Below are 19,188 nucleotides of genomic sequence, written 5' to 3' on the forward strand. Positions count from 1 at the left end.
CCTCAATATTTGTTTCCTAAGAACAAGAATATTCTCTTATTTGACCACAGTGCAGTTACAAATTTGGAAATATTAACATTTTGTTATCCTACTTTCATCTAAGGAGACCCACTCCTTGAATTTTGGAAGGCTGTATTCCAATTTTGTTTGTTGTCCAAATCATATCCTTTAAAGCAATTTCTTAGTATAGGATTTGTTACATTACCTTGTCATGAATCTTAAGTATTCTTTAATCTAGGATAGTTCTTTTAAAAAAAATGCTCAAAATAAGTTTGTTAATTTATTTAAAGAGGCTGCTTCCCTGATGCAGAAGTTTAGAGACTGGGACTCTCGATCCAGGCACAGCTGAATTTAGTTGTTTTGAGGTAAGGCCTGAGGGTCTGCATTTCTAACAAGCTCCCATGGGAACCCAAGCCCTGGCCCAAAGGCCACACACCAAGTGGTGACACCAAAGAAGACAGTCTGTGGAAAGCTGGTCCAGACCACCACAAGATGCACCTTGCTTTCCTCTGAATGAAGCTTTGTCTGCAATGGCAACTGGACCCTGGGACTTGGGACGCAACAAGATGCAGAGCCTTCCCTCACAGGAACACCTCCTGGGCTTTCTGGAGCCAGGAAGTCCAAGACAGAGAGACACAAGTCACTGAAGAAGGCTTTTCTGCAGGTTCCCCGTTTCTGATGATTCTGGCCGAGGGCAGGGAAGCCTGTTGAGAAGAGAATTCCTATGCCCTGCCTTCTCTATCAGCATCAATCCACTATACGTTCAATAGGTACCTCCTCCTCCAGGAAGCCATCCTGGTTACCATAGCCCACTCTAAACTATCTGTCCCCTGACCTCCTACATCACCGAGCCCCTGGCTATATCACCGAGCACTTACTTGAATGTAATTGCTATTCCAGGTACCTTTTCTTTCCCTTCTCCTTGCCTCTGCTTCAGCTACTTCTCACTCATGATATGCATCCTCATCACTCTCCCTTCTACATGTTCAGGCCCAGCTTACCCATAAGTATACACTAGCAAAAAGTCTCTTCAATGACAGATTCCTTGCCTGAACCATCTTCAGGTATCTCCATCCAGCAGCAGGTATATCAGTCTGATCTCCACAACCAGACATTCAGGTTTCCTATGCTTCCATTGCTTCTGTTTGCTACAAGTGCCTGGTTTTCTTGCCACGGTGGCATGCGCATCGGCCTCTCCCTGAGTGATCCTGGGCAGTGTGACAGGAGTTCAGCCCATTCATCCATCATTTACTAAGTGCGTACTCTGTGCCAGGCCCTGGAGTAGACTCTGGGGGCCCTCAGGGAGTCTCAGACAGTGGGGGTGCCTGCTTTTCTCAGAGCCAGAAGTGATGCAGCATCAGCATCAGCATCAGCTGCATCTTTGCTTTTGAGCATAAAAGGTGCTTGTGGGAAGTGACACAGGGCCCAGCTGATGGGCCTTGATAGCTCCACTGCAGCCTTTGTTTGCATCCTTGTCATGTGTCACCTCCCCCATGATTACTGTGATCACTGATTGTCATCATGCAAATAACAGCAAACATGGCTGAAGTGCCTACATCATCCCCAGTGTTGGAAAGCCTGTAGAATCCTGAGACTGTCATTGAAAGCTAAGAAATGAGCCAAAGGCATTCTCTATGGCTTGAATGCAACAAGAACCAGAAAAGCTGGAAACGTCTTGGGAGTCGGAGCAGCTGAGAAAAAGATGATGAACAGCCTGGGACACTCACAGTGTCCTATCAAATGGGCCCAGTCCTGAGAGTCCAGGGCTGGGCTAGGGGGTGCTTCCTGTGCACGGTTTCAGACCACCATTCACAGGACAATCTGTGCGGAAAAATTATACTTTTCTTCTCTAAAAGAAAGCCCAAAACCAAAAGATACCTGTCCCTGGAGAAGCAGGACCCTTGGGAATTTCTAGCTGATTTCTGCTGCCACCACCACGGAGGTACAGCTGCTCCTGCAATGCCAGGTAGAGGCAGGAGCATGCCCTTCCTTCCTACTAAGGAGTGTGATGGAGATGAGATTGGAACTGGAGGGAATGTATGGGAAATAAACACAGAGTAGCACAATCCCAGGTCATGTGAATTATGGCTTCCTGCTGAGGCTCACACTCTCCCCTAACAAAAGCCCACTTTCTGAAGTCCTGGCCCCTGTTTGGGGGCATATTTCTTCCCTGATCATAAACCACCATCCATGCTGAGAAGATCATGGCCAATCCTTCCCCACTTCCAGGAATGAGACCCACCCAGCACAGGTACAAATTAGGTCTTCTCGGCACAACAGGGCAACCCAAATTGTCTGGAAGTAGTGTGAGTGGGGTCACTCTGTCACCTCCAGACAACCATGTTGAGAGCAGACCCCAAACAGAAAACTCAACAAAAAAAAATGCACACATATCTAAACATCCATTTCATCAGAGAATATATATGAGTGGCTAATAAACACATGAAAAGCACATTAGGGAAATGGAAATGAAAACAAACAATGAGATGCCATGAGACACCCACCATGGTGCTTAAAATTTAAAGACTGACAATACCAACTGCTGGTGAGGATGTGGAACAACTGGGGTCTCACACACTCCTGGAGGAAATGCAAGACACTTCAGCCACTTTGGAAAACAGACTGGCAGTATCTTACCAAGTTAACCTTACACTTACCATATTATCCAGCTATTTCCCCAAACAAAATGAACACCTATTTTTCATTTTGTGTTCACATGAACACACATTCTCAAATATTCACAGTAGCTTTAATTATAAAAGCCAAAAACTATAAGCAAATGTCCACCAACTGTGAAATGGATAAACCAATTGTGATATATCTGTGCAATGGAATACTACTCAGCAATAAAAAGAAAGTATAACATATGCCACAAAATGGATGAATCTCAAATACTTATGCTAAGTGAAAGAAGCCAAACAAATAAGAGTACATACTCTACGATTCCATTTCTATGAGCTTTTAGAAAAGCAAAACAATAGAACCAGAAATTCTATCAGTGGTTGCCAAGGGTCAGCAGCGAAGGGAGGCACATGACAGTGAAGGGACACGAGGGTGATGAGAACAATCTACATCAGGTGTGTAGGGTGGCTACACGACCACACTCATTTGTGAACCCTCACGGAACTGTACCTCTAAAACCTATTATATGTAAATTATGCTTCAAGAAAGCTTATTTTTTTTTCCAAAAATGGACCCCAACTCAAGTAACTATTTTCACATCCCTTGAAGTCAGGGCAGACATTCAGTGAGTAGGCACTGGCATAGCCGTACTTGTTAAAATCCTGAAATGCTTCCACACCTACTGGCAAGTCACTCTTGCCCAAGGCTTCTGAGTTACTCCTGTGCTCTAGTCCTTCACTGGGTCCTCCTGGATCTCCCTAGGAAATCTAACAGCAGGGCTAATACCTGCTCAATAGGGGGCCTCCTGGACCAGCTAAGGTGGACATCCTTTCCCACTGTTTAGGGCCATACTGGGTAAAACTGATTTGGAAAAGATAGATGGTGCAAAGCTGAGCTCTAACTCAGCTGAGGGCCCACTAAGTCACTGCCAGGCTTATTGTGTTTAGATCATGCATTCTCAGCAAAGGTGAAAACTGATTCTTGGCAAAGAGGAAGACTAAAAAGTCTTAGATCTTATAACGGTTTGTGGCCCACCAAAGGGCCTCAGTACATGAACAGATGTCCACAATATCTGTGCTATTAACATTCACAGGGTGTGAGGTGGTCAGGAAAAAAGATTATCTTAAAAGAGCTTCTTAGGCCAGGCGCATTGGCTCATACCTGTAATCCCTGCACTTTGGGAGGCAGAGGCAGGTGGATCACCTGAAGTCAGGAGTTCAAGACCAGCCTGGCCAACATGGTGAAACTCGGTCTCTACTAAAAATACAAAAATTAGCCGGCTGTGGTGGTGCTCGCCTATAATCCCAGCTACTTGGGAGGCTGAAGCCAGAGGACTGCTTGAACTTGGGAGGCAGAGTTTGCAGTGAGCTGAGATCGCACCCTTGCACTCCAGCCTGGGGAGAGAGCAAGACAAAAAAAAAAAAAAAAACCTTCTTAGTGGGGGCAACTATGAGAATAAGGAATAAGGTTGAGAAATGCTGGTTTAGCTGCAAGAACTCTGTGATAGTGAGAACCTGGACACCACAGCCCCAGCCCCCAGACCTGAGAGTGGAATTCTCACCTGGGAGGCTAACCTGTGCAGAGGGTGTTGTGGGCATGTCTAGGTGGGAAATGGGAGATCAGCTGGGAATGTGGGAAAGGGGGAGGGGCCACACGAGCCCTCACAGTCCTTTATGGGACTCCCCTTCTGGGGAAAAGCAGTCGCTCACTCTCCCTTCTATGAAAGCCTTTAACCCAACTCAACTCAGCAAATGCTCAGGAGGACCCCTGAGGACCAGTACCCTGCTAAGCTTAGGCTAAATATAGAGAGAGAGATGGCTGCAACTAGGACTGCACACTCAAGCCTAGCAGAGAGACACATAGAAACCCAAAGACTCTCACCCTTTGCTCCCAACATCTTATCTTTCTGTTCCTATCTGGGGTCCACCATGGCAGAACTGCACCAAAAACACTCGGAGTTTTCAGCTGGTGTAAGTAATGAAGACAACTTCTAAATTAGTAAGTGCTATAGCTGAGTCCCCGGCTTTGTCAAGCTCAGCTGAACCAGAGCCTCCTTGGAAACACTTGCTTTGTACGCTGATACATTATGACAATACTATAATTGTTCTCTCAGTCTTTTCCCAGATATTTAATAACAACGTGAAGTGGGAGTTGCAAAGGTCAGTCCTCCTGTAGAATGAGCGTTGTTCTCATTGTCCTTTCCTGAATAGCATCTTCCATTTGCCAGGCTGTTCTATGCCAGTGAGCCCTGGTGGTGGAGGCCTGGTGCTGTTAAAGAAGCAGCACCACCTACTCAGGGCAGAATATTCTAATTTGCTAAATGGTCCAGTGTCACTGTCTGTCTACATCATCTGCATAAATACACATACACACACACACACACACACACACTCCTCCCGTGCACTTCAAGCCCATGAATGGAAAGAATGTTAACTGCCAAAACCAGAGAAACCAGGTGATATACATATTTGCATACTCACTTGGGCAGTTACTCTTGTGCTCTGGTTGGGTGAGAAGATTTATCTCCTAGGACCTCAGATCAACAGAGTCACATACCTATGTTAAAACTTCCATTATGTTGAAAGCTCACAATAGTTGACAAATGGGTCTCTCTTGGCAGGATGCAGTATGTGAGCAAGGACTAGGAAGCAGCAGTGCCCTGAGCTCTCATCTCTCCTTGGCATGTTCCAATTGCCTGCCTGATCTTGTGGTAGTCATTCCTCCTTAGTGAACCTCAGCTGCCACATCCATTAAATGGACCTAATTCGCTGCCTGTCGGAAGACAGGACTCTCTTCCAATGCTGAGATCTGTGACTCTCTTTCTGAAAACATATCAGAGGGCAGCTTTCAGGAACCATTGGATTATCTGGGGCATTTCAGTGCGAGGGTTGCTCAGAAGTCTGCATGCTCAGATAAGGCAGGGAGTAATGGCATTATAATTCAGAACCCATGTGATGCTGTTAGTAAATGTGCTTCATGTCTAGGCAGGGCTTGGTTTGGTAACTCAGGCACCATAAAAGAGGGCGATGTAGCCCTGGCAGTCTGTGTCAGAGAGTAGCTTTGTACCTAATCCTGAGGGCATGACAGTTGCTAAGGAACCATTGAAATGCAAATGAATTGGCAAATACTTAGCAGCAAGATATGAGAAAAGGGTGGGGAGGAGATGCTCTGAACAAGTTAGTCAGGTGAGTGAAAGGAAAATTACTTTCTCCTGATTGGGAAAAGAAAGCCAAGGGTTTTCATGCAGATCGGCAGCATTGTGCTACTGTGTTTTAAAAAAAAAAAAAAAAAAAAAAAATCTGTTCTTTTTCTGCTTAGCTGGGAATAGAAGAAAGTTGGAGCCAAGAGCAGGGAAGTTGGAAGGGCAAATGGAGCCTTCTTCTGATAAACTCTAAGTACATTTTAGATCACTCTCTCTCTCAAATGAGAAAGAGATATCTAAGATATGAAAAAAGTAGTCTGCAAATGACTTTGAAGATCTGCCATCTTATACAAGACTCAAAACCTAGGGGAAAAAGTACATCAAAAACTGTGAATAAATATTCTACTGATGCGAAATGGAAATTCCAGGTGAGACTAGGCCATGATTGAAATAGTGAAAAAGAACGGAAATGAGCCAGCTCATTGTACCTATGGGTATGCATTTCTTTCATTCTTGCTCTCCAATGGATATCCAATTTAAATGCAGTGGCTAAATTCAGATGCTCTGGTATCTACATTGGAACCAGGGGATTACAGTGAGAAATTATGGTTCTTTGCCCATTGTTTTTCTCATCTTGCCCCTAAATAGGAACCCTCCTCTTTCAGTCTAGTTGAGATGCCCTAATCCAAAAATCACTTTGCCTTTAACCAAGCACCACCGCTATCTGCCTATTCATCACTTTAAATTTGATCATGATGCTCAGGAAGATAGAGAACATCCCATCAAGAAAGAACCTATTTGTCCAGCTGTCTCCAGACCTCCCTTCCTGGGTTTTTAACTTTCCTATCACTTTCTGTTTCCCCACCTTTTCATCTTTAGGACCATCACAGCCACAGATACCTCCTCCTTCTGTCCAGAATCCATATACTTTCCTTTATTGGACATACCATCTCTCTTACTCGGTTGCATAATTTAGCTGTCCCAGGAAGATTGATAGGTGTGGCCTATCAATGGCAAGAATGCCTTCCCAGCACTCATTCTTGCTTCTCCTGGACAAGCACCCTGACAGTTTTGTGACCAGCTCTCCCCCATCTCAGGCCAGGCAGCTTGATGGGTCTGAGCTAGCCCTTCCCCCTCAGCTACAGAGTTTCATAAACACATGACCCAAGCCTGGCCAATGAGTGCATTTCAATCACCCTGGTAATGGAGCTTGGTTCATGGAGAGGCTCAGGACCCAAGGGAAGCCCAGGAGACAAGACTTCTTCAGCATTTGCTAGAGCTACGGGGAGTGATAATTTATGTTTCTGCTGAAGTTTCAAGAGGATATGAGTTTGAGGCTGCCAGCAGCCACATGAACATCTCATGGGAAAGCCTGTCTGAGGATGAAGTCAACATAAATGACTGTGCTGATTAGTCTCCATTCATCCCTGCAGATCCATTCTCTACTCTTTTTTTGCCATTTTCTATGCCTCTGACCTCTATGAACTGCATCAACCAGACTTTCATGCCCTCTGTCTTCTTGTTGAATTCATCATGGGAGGTGCCGGCAGGAGATGATGTTTAAGAGGAGGAGAAAGGGTTCAAGAAATACAAACCCTCCTCCTTCACCCTCCATGCTTGATCTGGGCAGCAGCTGCATTCCTCTATGTCTCACTCCTGTCAGGGAACTCCTCCGTCACACTGTGGCTCTTGCTAGGTTCTGAGAGCCTTGGGGAGTATCGGCTTCCCACTATTGACAGTCCCTGGGTACATCCCCATCCTTATTGGTTCCCTTAATGTTGTTCACACCTCTGCAGAGAGTCTCTTCATTAAACTCTCCTCATTAAACCCTCCTCAGTAAACCCTGTGAGAGTGCTGTTTTCTGCCAGGACCTTGACAGATACAGACACAGAACTAAGGAATGAAAACAGGGAGACAGTCCTGAGACAGCACTGGTGCCCTGGATATAACCATAACCAAAGTCCCAAACTTTTTTTTTCTCTCTCTCTCCCTCTCTCTCTCTCTCTCTCACACACACACACGCGCGCGCGCACACATACACACACACACACACACTCCTTCCCCAAGTCTTTCCCACTCTAAGTCTGACCCTCTTATTTGGTTTCTCCTAGCAGCTGATGTGTAACTGCTATACCGCATCCATCAGAGTCTATCATATGCCCTATTACAGCCTGTAGTCTGCGTGGCTCTGTCTCCCCCACCAGTCTATTAATCAGTGAGCTCCCTGAAGGAAAGGCTGTGTCTTCTTTATCTTGGTGTTTTCAGTTCCTAGTACAATGCTTCTCATGTAGATGCTCAATAAATGTGTTCTGTGTGAGTACTTGGGACACTAGTGGCTCCTAGGCAGTGCTGACAGTTCTGTCTCTCTGCTCTCACTCCCCATTTGCCTCTGTAGAATGTGAGCTCTCAAGTCTGGAAGTGGCTCTGACCTTACTTGGACACCCCAGAGATGGAGCTGCATCATCTCTCAAGGCAGCCTATTCCATCTTGGTTCAGTTTGACTGAAAAGAATTTTGTAATCAAGCCAAAATCTATCTCCCATGCAGAGCAAACCTAAGCCCACTTGCTAAGAATGCACTTCGAGTATTCACAGACAGAGAGGGCCTCCCTTCCCCCGTTTTAAGTTGTCCAAGCCTGCACCCATCACTCTCAGTCACATCACTTGTTTACTCCCTTTATAGCTCTTTCCTCAAATTATATATACATTATTTGTCTTTTTCATGCCTGTCTGTTCCCCCAATAGGATGTATGCTCCCATGCACTGTAATATTTCTGGTTTTGTGCATACTTCCTGGTACATAGTAGGAGATTAACAATATTTGTTATTAAGTGTTGAATGAATGGGGTATCGTATGTCCACCCCCTTCCCACCCTTCCCCTAAGTCACTTTCTAGGTTTATCTAAACCATTGTTCTGCTACCCCTCTTAAAATATTTCAGTTAATAATTGTTCCAACCCCAAACTTAGTGGTTTTCCACAATTACTACATCTATTTTGCTCAGGAATCTGCAGTTTGGAGAGTGTTCTGTGAGGAAAGCTTGTCTCTCCCTACTCAGAGTCAGCAAGGGTGCCTGGAAGGATGGGGTTGCAACAAACTGAAGACTCTTTCATTCACACTTGGCCTCTCATGCTGGCTGTGGGCTGAGACTTGAGCTGGAGCTGGGGCTAGAAATTCTACATGACGCTTCATGTTACCTGGGTCTCCTGACAATATGGTATCTGGGTGACAAGGGCAAGTATTTCAGGAGAAACAGAGAGAGCTAGGTGGAAACTGTGTTGCCTTCTATGACTTCACTCCAAAGTTATGCAGAAACACTTCTGCCATATTGCATTCATTACAGTGAGTCCTAAGGCCAATCCATATTCAAGGGGAGAGGAATGAGGCTGCACATTTTGATAGGAAGAGTATAAAATATTTGCAGATACATTTTAAATGACTATAGGACATGATCTCAGGTTTTTAAGTGTTTGTTGATCTTTTCCTTCTTGTTATTTATTCATTATGTCATACTTATTGACACCTCCTATGTGCCGTGTGCTGGGGGTGCTATGTGCTGGGGATGCCATGACAATCAGGATAGAACCCATGCTTCAGATGCTCACAGAGCTGTGGGGTACCCAGTAAAATAAACACACAACTGGAGACCAGTGTGGAACGTGATCCCATAGAGGGAAGCAGAGGCGGCTGTGGGGGCACCCAGAGGGCAACCCAATCGAGCGTGGGACAGGAGAGAAAGCCTTCCAGGAGGAAGCGATCACTGTGGTGAATTCTGAAGAATAATTTAGGGTTAGCCAGAAAAGAACAGTAAGACATGCAACACAAACAGAGCAAGCAGGTGCAGACCCAGAGGCACATGGGGCAGATGAGTCAGAAGGGCCTCCGTGTGGATGAAGTGAAGGAGATGTCCAGGGCATGTGCAGCTGTGCAGCACGTGCACCTGTGGACATGTGTGTGTACACATGTACCTGTGTGGAGCTGGGAAAGGAGGTGCTGCTGGGCAGGAGGGCAGGATGCAAGGCAGACCCAGGTGATGTAGGGTCTTGCAATGATTGGCCCTGAAGGTGCTAGGGAGCCAGCAATGGATTCACACCTGTAGTATGACCAGGATTAAACCAAATATTACATTATGGTTCAACACCCAAAGTGTGTTCTGACCAGTGCCTGCCGCAGGCCTCTGAGCACCTGTCCAAAATGTGGTGGGTTTTCTGATACTGACACCTTGTTCCTTGCCATCTAGTTTACAGCCTGCATTCCACCATCCCAAACCATTTGGAGGCATTGTCAAAGGAGCTGAGAGCATCCCCAGATGGGCTTTCTGGTCCTGTGACAATGGCCCCCAGGAGCAGACAGCCCTGGAGGAACCTGCACAGATAGTTCAGGACCAAGAATTCACGTGAAACCACCTGGAATGAGGCCCCTTCCCAATCTCCCACCCCCAGCTCACCTCCCGGCTCCAGCCTCAGCGTCAATGAGAAAGCCAAGGGCAAAGGTCCTATGTTGATGTGCTGGAAAAATACCAAGAGGAAAACAACAGAACAATTTACTGCAGGGCCCAGCTGCTTTCACAGATAAGGCATTCCCTCTGCTGCCACTGTCAATGAAGCCACCTGCAATTATTCCTCATCCTCCTGCTCAGCCCTTTCCACTGCCACGGCTCCAAGGGGGACTGGCCACTGTCCAGTGGGACTAGGATGCTGAGGGATTTCTCTCCTCAACATCCCCCTACATGTTCTTCCATGCTCAAAGCTGATGCTAAATCCTAGTGTCCTCCTCTGATGTCATAAGTCTGCACCTGGCCAGATGGATAAAAGCAGCCAGAGCTCAAGAAACAACATGGCCCCAGGCCAAGGGTAAGCAGGACACAGTCCACAGAGAAGAAGTCATAGAAGTTCCCAAAGACAAAAAGCAGCAGCTGGCCCTTCCTCTGGAAGGTGAGCCTATGAAGGGAGAACCAGAAGACCTGCACTGTGCCCTGATTCCTCCCCCCCACACACACACCAAGATCCAGGCACAGATGCCAACTGCAACGATCTAAGCAACACAGCTTATCAAAGACAATATCTAGATGGACACTGATATGGATTAGCTGTGTCCCCACCCAAATCTTAACTTGAGTTGTAGCTCCCAGATTTCCCATGTGTTGTGGGAGGGACCAAGGCCAAGGGAATTGAATCACGAGGGCCGGTCTTTCCCCGTGCTATTCTGGTGATAATGAATAAGTCTGATGAGATCTGATGGGTTTATCAGGGGTTTCCACTTTGCTTCTTCCTCATTTTTCTCTTACCACCACCATATAAGAAATGCTTTTCGCCTCCCACCATGATTCTGAGGCCTCCCCAGCCATGTGGAACTGTAAGTCCAATTAAACCTCTTTTTCTTCCCAGTCTCAGGTATGTCTTTAGCAACAGCATGAAAATGGATGAATATAGACATGCAGCAAAAAAAAAAAAAAAAAAAAAAAGCCAGTAATGACCACAGTGAGGGTCTGACTCGCAGGGGCACATGGGAAAGGCAATGTGCAACAGGGAAATGCAAACCGAGAAGGAAAAAGTTTTCCTCCAGCTGTGGAACAGGTGGGACAACTCCAAAGAGTGAGAAGAGAGCCTGTCCACAGGGTCCGAGCATTGACACTAGCGCAGGACTGTCTGTACCTTTGATGGCACCTGGCAGGACAAGGATAGACAGCTCCTGGTTAACACACGCTCACTGATTCAATTCGCAAATAAGCAAAGTTAAATGGAAAAGGTGACTGAACTGGGAGACAGAGGCCCAGGGAGTTCGGCAAACTTTGGTTTGAAACTTCGCTCTTGAGCCAGTTAACTTCTCAAAGCCTCAGCTACCTCATCTGTAAAATGGGAGAAAAAATGCTTAGATACGAAGGATATAGGGACCAATATGTATAAAGGGACCAGCACATGACAAATGCTCAGTGAGTGGTTGGGAGCATAATCTAATCCTGGATCCAGCATTGCCAGCCTGTAGGACTCCTGGAAAGTTTTTTCCCTTCCCTAAAACCGACCTCCAGTCCTGCTTCTGATATGTCAAGACCGTGCAGACAAGCCTGATCCCCTGCTGGCTCCCTCAGGCTTACATGGCCCCTGTAATCAGTCCCAGGGACCTTAGAAGTTATTGCCAAGCTACAGCCTTGGACCCCTGCTCCCCTCGCTTGTCCCCTCCCTTTCTGGCCACCTGCCTCTGCCCATTTCTCTGTTCATTATCACCTTCACAGGGAAATGGAGAAGCAGAGCAAGGAGGTCAAATTCAAATCAGTCATTTTGTCACTTGCTGCCAGGAAGTGGGAGGGGAGAGATGAGAGACACAGGGCCTCAGGTGCAAACTGTGGGCAGAAATGAGTCCTGGTAATTCTCAGAAAATCTCCTATGTGTTTCCACATGGGCCCAGTTCTGCTACAGAGAACTCTGGGGGAACCTTCCATGAGCACCCTCCTTAAGCAGCTGCTAGTGGTATTGTCTGCAGGTACTGGGATTTCACTTGACCTGGAGAAACATCTGTACTGGTGATGGAGGGGGAAACAGGACCTTCTTCATCACCTTTTCCCTCTTTTAGCAAGTAGATCATCTTGAAACCTGAATCACCAGCAGGGTCATTATAGTGTAGTGAAGGGCCCCCAGATCTTCAGCTTTGGGCATCCTCCCACACAGCTAACACTCCATGCTTGCTGGAGAGTGAGTGAGTAGATGAATAAGATGCTTTTCCTGCCCTAGAAGGCTGAGAGCATAATGAACCCATTTGCTAGGCTGTCAAAATGAAATCTTCTCATTCACAAAATTGGAAGTAAACATACAAGCCAGTTACAGTGACAGGCATCTGGCAGATAATGCTACATGGTACCAGTGGGGACCATGACCTCAATCCTGTCTGCACCACCTGCACAAGCCTGGGCCTGCTGCTGGCCAGTGGGAGGTCCCTAGAGTACAGTCTTCCTCATGGAGGGCACTAGGCTTTCTCATGGAGGGCACTTAGTCTTCTTGATATTGGCTAAGCTCATTCTTTCCGATCTCTGATATCTGAAAATCCGATCCTGAGCTGCCTCCTACAGAACCCCTGACAGGCTATGAGGATCCATGCCCCACCCATGATTTGCCAAAGGGTCACCATGCCTCAGATTGGACTTTATCTACAATTGTCAGCCCCTGCTTCTTTTTTTTTTTTTTTTTTTTTTTTTTTTCGTGAGACGGAGTCTCGCTCTGTCACCCAGGCTGGAGTGCAGTGGCACAGTATTTTTTTGTTTTTTGTTTTTTGTTTTAGTAGAGATGGGGTTTCACCGTGTTAGCCAGGATGGTCTCAATCTCCTGACCTCGTGATCTGCCCGCCTCGGCCTCCCAAAGTGCTGGGATTACAGGCATGAGCCACCGTGTCCAGCCTGTCAGCCCCTGCTTCTACCACTGCTTCTACCCTGGGGTGTGCACCCACTCCAAATCCCTGCTACTCTCTCTACCATAATGATCCTTCCTCCAGTCTATTCAACAATGAGAAAACTGAGGCACAAGAAGGTACAGACTAACCATGCACTTGTTTGCTTCCTGTACTTTAAGTCAGATAGAACGTGGTTTTCCATCAACAGAGAAGAACCAACCCACTGCCTTCCAGGCCTCCCTGGAAAGTGTGTTCCCAACTTTCTAACTCCCAGGGGAATGATCAACAAAAGCCAGCAAAGCGGCTCTAATACATCAGATATCAGGGACCTTTGATGGAGCAGACGGTCGTGACCTCACCACTCAATGCCCCCCACCCAAGCATAGTTAAGCACTCTGACCCAAGGGCCCCACCTACAGCTGCCACTTGAAATGGAATCTGCAGAAGAAGCTGAGGAATTTCTCATGCAAAATTTTGCTTTTAAATATGAAATCTTTCCCGAGATGTTACTTTATTATTACAGTAATTTCCTCAGAAGGGCAGACGCCCAATTCTCTGTTTCTCCACCATCTTTGGAGACATGGAAATCTGACAGAAATACTCAAGTTGCTTAAGTGGCCAGTGCAGAAGAGGGAGACATAAAAAGAGCTCTTCCAAGGAATGCAGACTCCTGGAATCCAGGTGCAGGAACACGCTCTTGACAGTCAGTGGAGATAGGTAAGGGTTTGGTATGCCCCCTCCACTGCCCCCAGAACACATAGGGGTCCCAGGTTCATCTCCTTTGGGGACACTTCTCTGCTAATCATTTCTTCTTTGGGAGGGCTGGTCAGGGAAGAGAGAGGAACGAATATACCAGTCCTTATTAGAAAGTGTGCTGCAGGACAGGTCTCCAGCCCTGTGTCTATGAGTGTATAGAGCTGCAATAGGGGTGGGAATAGTGGGGTTGGGAGGAAGGTGCAGAGCGGGGGCTACATGGAAACTAGAGCTTGATCTGCAGTGTTGAGGTTGTCTGAACATTTTGCTCATCTCTTCTTGCATGACCATGGAAACCTAAGCCCCCAGTAGTCAATGAAGTCTCCAATGCCCAATGGCAGAGTCAGCACTAGAACCCTTCCCTCCCCTAGATTCCAGCTGATATGAGTCTTCCTTCATGCAAAGCCTTCAAAAGTGGTGGAGCAAGGTGGCTAAAAATATAGACTACAGAGCCTGACTGCCTGGGTTCAAATCCAGGCTTGGCCACTTACTAGCTGTGTGACCTTGTCAAATTACTTAACTATTCTGTATCTCAGTCTTCTCATCTAAAAAATGGGAGAGGAGTTGATCATAATAATACCTACCTGATAGGTTTTGTAAGGATTAAGTGAATTAGATCTCATCAGCAGTTTCCAAATATACTGGTGCCAGGCTGTCTGCATGTGAATCACTGGGGCCCTTTGGTAAAATGCAGCTCCCCAGGCCATTCTGATTCAGCAAATGCAGAGTTGGGCAAGACCTACCAGGACTTTCGACTGCAACCTGGTTTAGAAACATTCCCCTTGGCAGTGTTTCCAGGAAGCACATATATCAGGATCTCCAGGAAAGCCCACTTAAAATGCTGATTTTTAGGATCCATCCAAACCTGCTGAGCTTTTAGGGTTAGGACCCAGGAGTCTGTAGCAAACTGCCCAGGTAACATACTACCTGAAGTCTGGGAAGCACCACCTGAGCTGGTATTCCCCTCTTTGGGCTTCCAAAATTGCCCCTACCTTTTGCCCACACTAGAAAAAAACTACACATCTAAGCCTTAGTGATATTAAGAACATTTAAGGATTAGCTATATATTATTTTACATTTAGTAATATAAATGTATCTTTGATTTTAATAGTATCTTACTTTCTTTTTAATCTAGTACGGAGTGTGTCCTTATATTGGGTATTACTTGTCCCTACTCCTATAGTTGGAATAAGTGGGCAACATGACCCACTCAACACAGAAAGACACTGTGGCCAGGTGGACTGGGTAATTTTTCCAAGCAACAGAGCTGGGAGATGAAAAGGCAGGTGGAGTACTCTGGCTTCATGATCCTGCTATCTGTCACCACCCATGTTGATTTCATCTCCATCCTCATGGCCAGACCTCCCTCCTGACCTATATATTCCTTTCATTGCCCCGAGTTGACAAAATGTATTCAAGCAACTAAAGAACATGTAGTTTCTACTAAATAGGAAGCACACATGCTAGACCCAGAGGAGGGGGTCATGGTGCTGTCCTGTGTCCCCTAGCATCACCCTTCTTCTATGGTCCTATTTGCTTTATCAAAGATTACTTCTCGATGGGTAAAATTAAATGAGAACCATACCATGTCTCTGCCTCATGGGCTTTTCTTAAAGCACATCTTGGTCATCGGTACCCATTCTTGTGAAAAAACAAAGTAGGGGCTCTGAGATCTGGGTCTGGGTTGCACAAGTCAATAGAAAGCTGAAGGGGCTGGAGCCAGACACTGTGTGACCTAGCAGGCCCTCCCCAGGCTTGGGAGCATCACAAGCTGCTAGCAGCTCTCTTCTACCAACGCAGAAGGTTTGAGCTGGGACTGAGTCTGGGCCTCTGCGGTTGTTTACATTGCCAAGACTTTTCCCAAGCCATTGCCCAGAGCTGCATTGCCCTCCCTCGCCAGCATTCCATGCGTGGCTTGAGGAGGCAGCTCCACAAACACTGGGTAATGGTGATCATTCCACGTTGCACAAAAAATAAAATCAGCTAATACACGGAATTTTCTCAAATTTGCTTTTCTTTCTCAGACATTTTTGAAAATCTCTGGTGCCTGCTACGGCTTGTAGGCTGAAGCATGTTCATGGACACCCAAAACAGATGCACACACAGCAAACAAATATTAACCGAAAATGCAGAAACAGCCAATCACTGCCTAGCCTTGTGGCCTGTTGAAGACATGTGGGCTTAGTTTGGGGTTTTCCCCCACAAACATGTAATGGAAATGTAACTGTGTCCAAAATGTGTACAGTGAAATTCAGTGCCCTAGCATTTCATGTTGGGGCATGCCACAAAGGGGCACAGAAATTTAGTCGTGCACTCATGCATCAGCAATGCCTACTGGGAACCCACTACTTGTCAACTCTTGAGAAATCTACTACTCAAATACATGTGGACATCCAAGGGTGCCAGGGCCAGGACTTCACTCTAGGCTACACAAAAGAGCAGGTCTCCTGGGAGTATTCCCATCAGCCAGTGTGCCGCACTCTGAGGCCTTCTGCAGGTGCATGGGTACTCCCTGGACACAGGGAGTGGGGTTGGGAGAATGCTATGAGCAGTTAGCAATTCCAGGTTGCTGCCTCCCAGGAGGGCCAATGTGCTTAGTCCAGGGATGCCTCTCTCTGAAGATGGATGTCCTCTGCTGCTGTAGAAAAGGATCCAGAGAAGCCCAGGTTTCCAGATCCTATCCCAAAGGGCACAAGACAAGGGGCAGCTCAGAGAATGCAAGCAGTTGCCTTCGCTTCACAGACACCAGCAGCCCATTCTCAACAAGCTCTCAGAGCAGGTGGGAAAAGGCACCGGTGGGTTTGAAGAAGCAGCTGTTTGTCAGGACGCTGAGCAAAGAGGCCTAGCCTTGTGTCCAGAAGGCAGAAGGATGTCAGCATTCTTGCCACCACAGCCTGCCTTACTCCCTTCTGAAGACAGACTTAGCCCCAGCGGATCTTTTCCCTGTAGTGGCATCTCTCTCCTCACAGAGCAGAACTGGCTGGAAATGCAGGAGTGTCGGGGGAAAGGAGGGAAGAGGAGCTTTTTTTCAGTCTGGGTTTCCTACACCCTAAGCCAACAGTCCTCCTGCCTGATTAGGAGAATTTGAGCCCCCTCCCCTCCCCTCCTCTGCCCCTCTGGCCAACAACCAGACCCTGTCCTCCCTCCTTCCACCCAGGCAGGGGGTGTCTTAGGGCCCTGCCTTCCTCTGGCCACATCTCCTTACCTGGCCCATGACTTGTCACTGTCCCTTTGTCCTTGCCCTGGCCTGGGCTGAGGGCCGACCTGGCCTCAGAGCAATTTGCCCTGGATGGCAATGCCTCACTGAAATTCCACCGCAGTCCCCAGAGGAAAGCAGACAGACACATGAGTGTCTGAAATCGGCAGGGAGAGGCGCCCCCTGACCACAGCCGAGTTTGGGATGGACCTGCTGTCCGTAGGCAGCTCATTGATCCACTTTCTGATCATTATTCCTCACTCATCACGAACCAAATAACGCTGGCCCCAGCCCAGCCAGGCAGGCAGGAAGGCGGCTCCGTGTGTAGAGAGTAGAAAATGAGCCTGCCTGTGTTCATTCTAGGAAAGGAGGGAGTGAATGGTGTGTAATATCCCTGCGTACTGAGTAGGGACCAGGGGGCTGCTTTAATATTCTGCTGAATGTCGCGTTCCTTTTAACCCTTGCTGGAGAGATTTTCAGCCCAAAGAGTCAGGCTCCTTCCTGTCAGGCTACTGGCAAAGTTCCCCGGCTGCAGCAAGAGAAGCCACCGCATCGGGGGTAAGTGGCTCCGGAAGACCTGGGCGTCAGGGCCCTAGATACCTGGCTGGGCTCCGACACAATGGCACCCGCGGGCAGCTTCCGGCAAGCAGACAGAGATCTCTGGCTAGCCAAGAAGAGGGGCAGGGAGGAAACTGACCACGTCCTCATGCCTAACTACTTCGCTTGCATGCACAGGAACCCAATGCCGAGAGCACGCTCCCCAAAGTGAGCACCCATCTCCTCTGAGACCCGGCCACTGAACCTCTGGGGGCGCAAAGAGCCGCGGGCATGACACCGCCCCAACGCTTTAAGTCCAGTCTGGAATTGCCCTTGCAAACGCGCTCACCCTGGCTTTCCTGCCCGGTTTGGGGGTATATACCCCCTTGAATTTCCAATTTCAGCTGCTCCCACACGTGTCTCTCAATAAGTCAAACCCAGGCATCCCTGCGCCAGGGTGTTGACGGCGTTCCACATGGCTCCAGTCTCCTCCCGCACGTTCCAAAAAGCAAACCCTCCTTGCTCCCCTCCCTGCAAAGCCCAGCAGTCCCTGAGGGCAGCAGGAGACGGAGGGCAGACGAAAAGCCACCTTCGGAAAAGCAAGCGAGAGCTTTCTAGGCATTAATCGCCGCACCCCCACGCCGCCACCAGAACAAACGTGGGATGCAGTGGTCTTCGCCAAAAGAGAAGGGAATCTTAGCCGCGCCTCAGGGCCCGGAATGCCCCTCCAGCTTCACTTTCAGAAGGGCAGAGCTTTCCAGAATGGCGGGGGGGGCACCAAACCATCGTGTTTGGGGGAGTTTCCACTGGGCAACCAGTCACAGTTTCGCGAGGAACGAGTAACAAGCGGAGCGAGCTCCCAGATGGGAACGCTGCGCGGGCACCAAGAGCTGCTTCTCCCGGGCTTGGAGTCCCCCAAAGGAGTTCCACCCGGAGCAGGACACCGGAAAGTGGGGCTGCTAGCCGGACTGCGGCAGCGCATCACCCCTAGAGTTGGTTTTCCCCCGACAGCTCCAACTCTGCTCTCCCGCGGAGCTGTGTTCCCAGGAGGCTGCCGCGGCCGCTGCTAGGCTGAGAAGAACAGGGGCGGGGGAAGGGGCAGGAGGCGGGGAGCTGGGCCGGGATTTCCCACAGGGATTCGCGAGCGCTACCGAGCGCCCAGGCTCCCCGCTGCGCCGGGCACGGTGTCTTTGGAGCGCGCTTTCCCAGCCACCAGCCGGAGGCACCGCCAAGTCTGAGCTGGCAGAGAGTGACGCTGCCCGACGATTCCCGGCCGCCGAATCTCCTCTCCGGGGTGGTGGAGAGGCTGGGAGACTTTAGGTAGGACCGACCACTCACCCCAGCCCACTCCTGTTCCAAGGCTCAAGAGGCGAAAAGGGTTTCCACCTCTCCCCGACTGACCCTGGAAACGTGAAGTCCCGCAGGCGCCCGGACCACCAGACTGGTCCCCAAGGGTACGGCCAATGAACTCCACCCCTCTCCTTCCGCGGCCACTTGCGGGATACCACGGCAGAGCTTCCCCGGCCCCCGCGCGCAGTGCTTGCACGCCAAGCAGAGTCC

The 19,188-nt window shown here is 48.3% G+C and overlaps 1 protein-coding gene across 4 annotated transcripts in view; it reads right to left on the reverse strand.

The window, feature by feature from the left end:
• The window catches only part of EPHB1 (EPH receptor B1), a 501,064-nt gene that overhangs the window by 439,037 nt on the left and 42,839 nt on the right, over window positions 1-19,188 (reverse strand). The gene's annotated exons all lie outside the window — the stretch shown is intronic.

This window comes from Hylobates moloch, unplaced genomic scaffold, assembly GCF_009828535.3.
Source record: "Hylobates moloch isolate HMO894 unplaced genomic scaffold, HMol_V3 SCAFFOLD_22, whole genome shotgun sequence".
Classification (NCBI taxonomy): Eukaryota; Metazoa; Chordata; class Mammalia; order Primates; family Hylobatidae; genus Hylobates; species Hylobates moloch.